At 40.7% G+C, this 6,671-nt stretch overlaps 1 long non-coding RNA gene across 1 annotated transcript; it reads left to right on the top strand.

The window, feature by feature from the left end:
- Positions 1 to 43: 43 nt before the first annotated feature.
- On the top strand, positions 44 to 4,659 carry LOC309653824. The gene is made up of 3 exons (XR_014259536.1): positions 44 to 2,548; positions 2,706 to 2,752; positions 3,436 to 4,659. It is a non-coding gene; the product is annotated as an uncharacterized lncRNA (long non-coding RNA).
- Positions 4,660 to 6,671: the final 2,012 nt, after the last annotated feature.

The raw sequence follows: 6,671 nt of genomic DNA, 5'->3' as shown, positions 1-6,671 counted from the left end.
TATCTGTTTTATACATATTAGTGTATATATGTCAATCCCAATCTCCCAATTCATCTCACCACCACCGGCCCCCGCCCTGCCCCGCTTTCCCCCCTTGATGTCCATACGTTTGTTCTCTACATCTGTGTCTCTATTTCTGCCTTGCAAACCGGTTCTTCTGTACCACTTTTCTAGATTCCACATATATGCATTAATATATAATATTTGTTTTTCTCTTTCTGACTTACTTCACTCTGTATGACAGTCTCTAGGTCCATCCACGTCTCTACAAATGACCCAAGTTCGTTCTTTTTTATCGCTGAGTAATATTCCATTGTATATGCGTACCACATCTTCTTTGTCCGTGCATCTGTCGATGGGCGTTTAGGTTGCTTCCGTGACCTAGCTATTGCGAATAGTGCTGCAGTGAACATTGGGGTGCATATGTCTTTTTGAATTATGGTTTTCTCTGGGTATATGCCCAGTAGTGGGATTGCTGGGTCATATGGTAATTCTATTTTTAGTTTTTAAGGAACCTGCATACTGTTCTCCATAGTGGCTGTATCAGTTTACATTCCCACCAGCAGTGCAAGAGGGTTCCCTTTCCTCACATCCTCTCCAGCATTTGCTGTTTGTAGATTCTCTGATGATGCCCATTCTAAGCGGTGTGAGGTGATACCTCATTGTAGTTTTGATTTGCATTTCTTTAATAATTAGTGATGTTGAGCAGCTTTTCGTGTGCCTCTTGGCCATCTGTATGTCTTCTTTGGAGAAATGTCTATTTAGGTCTTCTGCCCATTTTTTGATTGGGTTGTTTGTGTTTTTAATAGTGAGCTGCATGACCTATTTATATATTTTGGAGATTAATCCTTTGTCTGTTGATTGGTTTATTTATTATTTTTTTAAGGCTGCATTGTTCCTTTGCTTACTGATGAACATGTACAAGTCAGAAGTTTTTGATATTATAAAACGTCAAAGTAATGAACATTCCTGTGTGAACATCTTTGAATATATATGCTTTGTCTCAGTTAACTTCACTCAGAATGGGACTTCTGCATCAAGGAGTTTATGCCCTTATGCTTTTTGTGGGTGTTGCTACACTGTACCAATGTATGGTTGTTCGTGCAGGAAATACTTATTGAGCATCTGTTATGTTTAAGCACTGTGCTGGGTGCTAGCAAAAAGACTTGAGAAATTTTGTGAGTGAGGAGACTTGACCTGCCCTTTGTGAATTCTAGCAGTCCAGAGAGGGAATAGATATTCAAGTATCACACTCTGCATGTAGAATTACAACTCTGACAAGTGCCAAGGAGAGGGACATGGTACCATGAGAGCATATTTTAGGGAGGATTTGATCTCATCATGGAGATTAGAGAAGGTTTAGGGATGTTTCAGCTGATATCTGAAGGATGAGTAGGTATTAACCCGATAGGGACGTTGGGGAGAGATTTCTGAGCATAAGGAATAGCAAAAGACCCTATAAGAGGAAAGCATATGCTGTGTTGGAGGAACTGGCCAGGAAGGTGGGGCCGTTGGGGGAGCATGTCATTATAATGGAGCTGCAAGTGTGGGTAGGAGCTCGATCGTGCAGGCTTATGTTTAAGGTTTCAGACTTGAAGAGTAATAGAAAACCATTGAACTTTTTTTTGTTGAAGGTGAGTGTGTGGAACATACCCAGTTGCATTTTCAACCTATCGTTTTGCTACCGAGTGGAGAATACACTGCAGGGAGAAAGAGTGGAAGCGAGGAAACAAGTTAGGAGACTTGTGTAGAAATTGGGCATAATGGTGGCTTGGACCAGGGTATGGTGGTCATTTTGGTGGAAAGATGTGGACAGATTCTAGAGGTATGTAGGCAGTATCATTGTCAGCACTGGTGGTGGGTTGAGGATGAGGGTGAGGGAGAAATAGCTGTCAGTGATGGTGATGCCTAAGTTTCTGGCTCCTATGGTTGGTTAGATGGGGTTTTTTTAGATATGATGTTAATATTTGTCCTAATTTGTCTTTTGTTATTTGTTGGTTCTTGATGAATACTCTGTCATATTAAGTCTCCTGTTTTTAGTGTACAAAGCATTTTGACCGAAACTGACCCGTTGTATGTTATCAGATAACTTTTTAACATCTGCCAGTTTGGTCCTGTATTTTATTCTCTTTCATTTATTAATTAAATTGTTGTATTAATGTAAATAACTATATTAATAGATTTTCTAAAGTTGCGTTATCCTTGCATCCTTGGTCCTTGGAATAAAGCCTTTTTTTTTTTTTTTTTTTTTTTTTTTTTTTGGCTGTGTTGGGTCTTTGTTTCTATGCGAGCGCTTTCCCTAGTTGCGGCAAGCGGGGGCCACTGTTCATCGCGGTGGGCGGGCCTCTCACTATCGCGGCCTCTCTTGTTGCAGAGCACAGGCTCCAGACGCGCAGGCTCAGTAGTTGTGGCTCACGGACCCAGTCGCTCCGGGGCATGTGCGATCTTCCCAGACCAGAGCTCGAATCCGTGTCCCGTGCATTGGCAGGCAGATTCTCAACACTGCGCCACCAGGGAAACTCCGGAATAAAGCCTTTTTGTAGTCATGGTATATATCATTCTTTAATAATTATTGATTAGATATGCTGATATTTTCTTAGGATTTTTCTATCTATATTTGTAAAGCACAATTGGACCCTTTTTTGTAAAAACTTGATTTTCTTTCCTTTTTATTTACAAATGACTCGAATTTTGTTGTTTTGTAGATATTTGATTGATGTAGAAGGCATGTGGCCAGATGATGCAATTGAATGTAAGTATAAGGGTTGTCACTACTTTTCCCTTGTTATAAAATTTGAAGGGAGAAATGTAAGGGAATTTCTCAAATTTTGGAAAAATAGAAAAGTCTGTAATTCATTTGTTCTGATATACGATAACCTTTTACCAAAAGTTTATAAAGGGATGTATCTGGAAATAGCAAGATATAATAGCCTGAATAATTAGTCAGTGGATTTCAGCATTTTTTTTCTTTTTTAAATTTATTTAATTAATTAATTTACTTTTGATATTATATCCACTGCCCCACCAAGGAAGTCCCTTTTTCTTCCTTCCTTCCTTCCTTTAAAGCTCCAAGTCATTTAAAATACATGACTTCTCACTAAAAATCTCCAGTTCATGTAACCAAGGGGTTTATAACTTCTCCTTTAAAAGTTATATTCCTGGGACTTCCCTGGTCGTCCAGTGGTGAAGACTCTGCGCTTCCAATGCAGCAGGCCTGGGTTCAGTCCCTAGTTGGGGAGCTAAGATCCCACGTGCTACGCAGCCAAAGAAATTTTTTTTAAAAGTTATATTCCTGTATTATTGAATTTAGTGGTTTAGTTTTTTTTTTAATGTTTAGAAGATTTCAGTTTCTTTACCAGGAACAAACAAAACGTAATGTAAAACTAGTTTTCCAGAAACGATTTCCATCATTCTCTTCTTCCCTTTCTCCTGCAGACTGGTGTTTTATCTTTACAAGTTCTCCATCATTCCATAAGAAAGCTGCTCGTCTTCTGGTTTCATAAGAGATGGTGAACAGTGGTAAAATATCGAGTTGACCGAAATTTCTAGAGTACACTTCAGGGAGCGAATGATGGGGTGGAATGTTGGGGCAGAGTGAGAGATACAGATTCTGGTGAGACTGAGAGTCATGCACAAAAATTACTGGGCTGTGGTGAAGGGAGAACAAAACTAAATCAGGTTCCTGCTGGTGGACAGGAAGCCAAAATGAAGAAGAATGGTGCGTAGCTGGGCAGTGTAATTAGGCCCCTAAGTGCTGTGTCTTCTGATAGTAATTATGAACAGAAACCAAATAATAGTTACTAATAACATGGAGGTGACCAATCCTTGAGAGCTGAGGCAGAGAGAAGGAAAGATGGCATTATGCCTTGTCTCTGGTTCCTTGAGTTTCCCAGGCTGGTTTGTGACCAATCTTGGGTGAAATCATAACTAAGTCATTTCTGCTAAGGTGATCAGCTTTCGTGGGGTCCTTTCTCTGCACTCTGTCCAATGATAAAGCCCACTGGTTTATGCCTCCTGGAAAACAGTTATTCCAAAGCAGTATAAGTGAAGCATTGATGAAACAGCCATGAAGAACATGTTTCCACATGGCCTCGCACCACCTTTTCAAAGTGCTGTAAAACTTTTTTCACCCAAAAATCAGTAACAGAAAAGGATTGGGATCAAATCCCGTACAGAGGTAGTGTAAGAAAAAAGAGAATAAGGAGCAGAATAGCATGTCTTCAGACAATAAAATCAAGTTGGAAAAGACAGGTCCACAAAACAGATCAAAACTGTAACCTATTATTTCAAAGTAGGCTAAAAGACGTTAGGAAAAACAATGCGAAAGATGAAAGAACATGGATCGAGGAGGGAATGGGAAGTTATTGTTTAGTGGCTATAGAGTCTCTGTTTGGGATGGTGAAAAAGTTCTGGAAATGGTAAATGCTGATAAATGCCACCTATGGGTGTTTGGTTTTAGTTGATCTTCTTCCATGAAAGGGTTTGGAGAGATTCAGAAACTATGCTGCTGCCTCCATCTTTCTGATGTCCTGCTCAATCTTTTGACATAATTATTTTGAATTTGCACAGTGGTGATGGTTGCACAGCATTGTGAATGTATTTAATGTCACTGAATTGTATACTTGAAAATGGTTGAAATAATAAATTTTGTTTTATGTATATTTTACCATAATAAAAAAAAGATGAAAGAACAGCATAAACCAGAATTAGGTAAGATGATAGAACTCAAGACAGAATTCAAAATAAAAGAAAAAAGTTTCAGAAGTGAGGACTAAATTTAAAATAATACAAGAGTGGGGACTTCCCTGGTTGTCCAGTGGTTAAGAATCCACCTTGCAATGCAGGGGATGCAGGTTCGGTCCCTGGTTGGGGAACTGAGATCCCACATGCTGCAGGGCAACTAAGCCCGCACGCCGCAACTACTGAGCCCACGTGCTCTGGAGCCCACGCGCCACAACTGGAGAGCCCACGAGCCGCAAGGAAGAGCCCACGCACTGCAACAAAGAGCCCACGTGCTGCAACTAATACCCGACACCTCCAAAAATAAATAAGTTAATTAATTAAATAAATTAAATAAAATAATACGAGTGAATGAACATAATGGATAATGCCTTAAGAGAAACAAACAAGAAGAGGAAAAAATTTTTTTAAATCTAAAAGAAGATAAAAAGAATTTTAGAGAAATGGCAAACATAACAGATAGGCAAAAAAGAGTCAGGACAGCTCTGAAAAGAGTAAATACGTATAAGGGGCTTTCCTGGTGGTGCAGTGGTTAAGAACCCTCCTGCCAATGCAGGGGATATGGGTTCGATCCCTGGCCCAGGAAGATCCCACATGCCGTGGAGAAGCTAAGCCCGTGAGACACAACTACTGAGCCTGTGTGCCACAACTACTGAAGCCCACGCGCCTAGAGCCCGTGCTCGGCAACACGAGGAGCCACCGCAATGAGAAGCCCGCTTGCCGCAACTAGAGAAAGCCTGCGCACAGCAACAAAGACCCAAAGCAGCCAAAAATAAATAAATAAATACATTTATATATATATATATATATATATATATATATATATATATGTATAAGAATCTGTTATACCATAAAAGTGACATTTCAAATCAGTGGGACAGATTAGTCAGTAAATTGTGATACATAAATGTTGGGGTATAAATATTTCTCTGGAAGGATCCACAGCACGGCCAAAGCAGATGTCTCTGAGGAGGGAAATGTGTGGCTGGGGAACGTGGGGAAAAGGGTCACTTTTCATTGAATACCCTTGTGTACCTTTTCTAGTGTTCTGTCATGTGAATCTATTACCTGTGAAGTTTGCCTGAGTTCAAACCCCAGTTCCCCCAATTGCTAGCTCTTAATCTTGGGCAAACTCTTCACACTCTCCAAGCCTCTTTATCTGTGAAGTAAGGTCAGTAACTTAGCCTGGTGCTGCCTGGCACAGAATAAACTCTCAAAAAATGGACATTATTAGTGAAAAAAGCCCAAATGCCCATCAGTGGATGAATGGATTTTTAAAATGTGGTGTATATGTGAAATATTATACAGCCATAAAAAGGAATGAAGTACTAACACATGCTACAACATGGACGAACTTGAAAACATTATGCTAAGTGAAAGAAGCCAGAGACAGCGGTCACATTTGTATTATTTCATGAAATGTCCAGAAAAGGCAAAAACCATAGCGACAGAAAGCAAATTAATGGTTGCCAGGACTGAAGGAAGAGGGGATGAAGAGTGCCTGCTGATGCTTAAGGGGGCTTCTTTTTGGGGTGATGAAAACGTGATGGGTTAGATGCCGGTGATGGTTGCATAGGCTTGTGGATGTACTAAATGACACTGAATTTGCAGTTTCAGAAGGTGAATTTTATGGCATGTGAATGACATCTCAAAAAAATAATTTTGAAAATGAAAATTGCCCGTTTTCCCATAGTCACTATCCACTGTCTCCATCTCTCCCTTCTCCCCACTGCATTCCTTTTCACGCCCACCCCTGCCGCTCTCTCCCATCGTCACTCCCTCGAGCTGCCCCACGAGGCCTCCCAGGGAGCCTCTGAACCCCTGGGCGCCTGCGTCCTGTGGCTGTTGGAGCTGCTGCCCAGTGCGCGTGCCCCCACCACTCTCACCCGTGAGAGTGGACGCTTCCGTCGGATTTTTTCTCATGCGTTTCA

This window comes from Balaenoptera physalus, assembly GCF_965194825.1.
Source record: "Balaenoptera physalus genome assembly, contig: HAP1_SCAFFOLD_1268, whole genome shotgun sequence".
NCBI classification, from domain to species: Eukaryota; Metazoa; Chordata; class Mammalia; order Artiodactyla; family Balaenopteridae; genus Balaenoptera; species Balaenoptera physalus.
The sequence above is the reverse complement of the archived record's forward strand: the minus strand, read 5'-3'. Positions and strand labels throughout refer to the sequence as shown.